The 1206-nt window shown below is 43.0% G+C and overlaps 1 non-coding gene across 1 annotated transcript; it reads left to right on the top strand.

Moving 5' to 3' along the window:
- Positions 1 to 268: 268 nt before the first annotated feature.
- On the top strand, positions 269 to 340 carry TRNAW-CCA (transfer RNA tryptophan (anticodon CCA)). Its single transcript has one exon. It is a non-coding gene; the product is annotated as a tRNA-Trp (tRNA).
- The last annotated feature ends 866 nt before the right edge of the window (positions 341 to 1206 follow it).

Below are 1206 nucleotides of genomic sequence, written 5' to 3'. Positions count from 1 at the left end.
CAGTACGTGTAGTGCCGCTTTGTGACGACTGAACGAACAAAAATTTTGTCAGTGCTGGGGTCAGCCACACGACGGCGCTCGAGAGTGCGACGTTGCCGACGTGTCTTAGCGGCCATGGTAGGCTGGCGTACCCAAGCCACCCAATGGTTAAATTCACAACTGAAAATGCTCCTAAGTGAAGCATAAATACAGCTAACAAACAACGATAACGATGATAAAGCACTTTGATTTCCAGTAGGTCCATAAAAAGCGATAAAGCGGGCGTGTTGACTCGGTGGCGCAACGGTAGCGCGTCTGACTCCAGATCAGAAGGTTGCGTGTTCGAATCACGTCCGGGTCACATCCTTTTTAAAGCACCAGTACTGCTACATCTAAAGTTTTACCATATTTACGCATGTTCATACTTAACATAACTCGTCCCAAATGGGGTTGTTGTGTGAATTCATTAGCACGAGTGAATGATATTTCTTTTCCGAAGCCGTTTGTGTCTATATTAATCATAAAAACTATTATTCAACATATTTAAGGAAATTCATTCTTTTTGCGATTCTCGCTTGCTACAGTCAGATTTGTGTTCTCTGAAACGGGTAGAAACAATAACCTTTCCCTGAATACTTGAAAGACGAAATTCATGAGTATACCTCGCAAAACATCGACCATGTCATTTTCGTACTATGTCAAAACCGTGTCGTTATGCAAGGTTTATGAGATCGGTGATCTTGGTGTTCTTTTTGACAGCATGCTCAGTTTTACTGCTCACACTAAACGTGATGCCATGCGAGGCTTTCGTCCTTTCGGCCGTGTTTGCGAATCTCCCGAGAATGCAGTTTTCCAGCACTCTTCCACCAATTGTACACAGCAACATGTCTGCCTCAAGTTGAGTAAGCGTCTGTGATCTGGAATGGCCTTGCTAGCCAACAGTAACGTCATTAAGCGAGACGAGAATTAAAAAAAAAAGATCGTAAGCATTCACAGCCATTGTTTCGCTAGAAACGACTCTGAATCTCGTTGTAACAGCTGCCATCATTTTACTGTAATTTTTTTATACAAGCTAGTTCACGGTATGATGTCCTGCCTTTTGCTTTTCAGTTGTATTAATTTCGCGTAAGTTAAACAAAGAATATCGACCGTTTCGTGCAGCTGCCAACCTCTTCTAACTCTCTACCATTCACAGCATACGTCTAGAACTCCACCGCAAGTCAGAGG

This window comes from Rhipicephalus microplus, chromosome 10 (genome assembly GCF_043290135.1).
Source record: "Rhipicephalus microplus isolate Deutch F79 chromosome 10, USDA_Rmic, whole genome shotgun sequence".
Lineage (NCBI taxonomy): Eukaryota > Metazoa > Arthropoda > Arachnida > Ixodida > Ixodidae > Rhipicephalus > Rhipicephalus microplus.
Note: the sequence above shows the minus strand (reverse complement) of the source record. Positions and strands in the feature narration are given on the sequence as shown.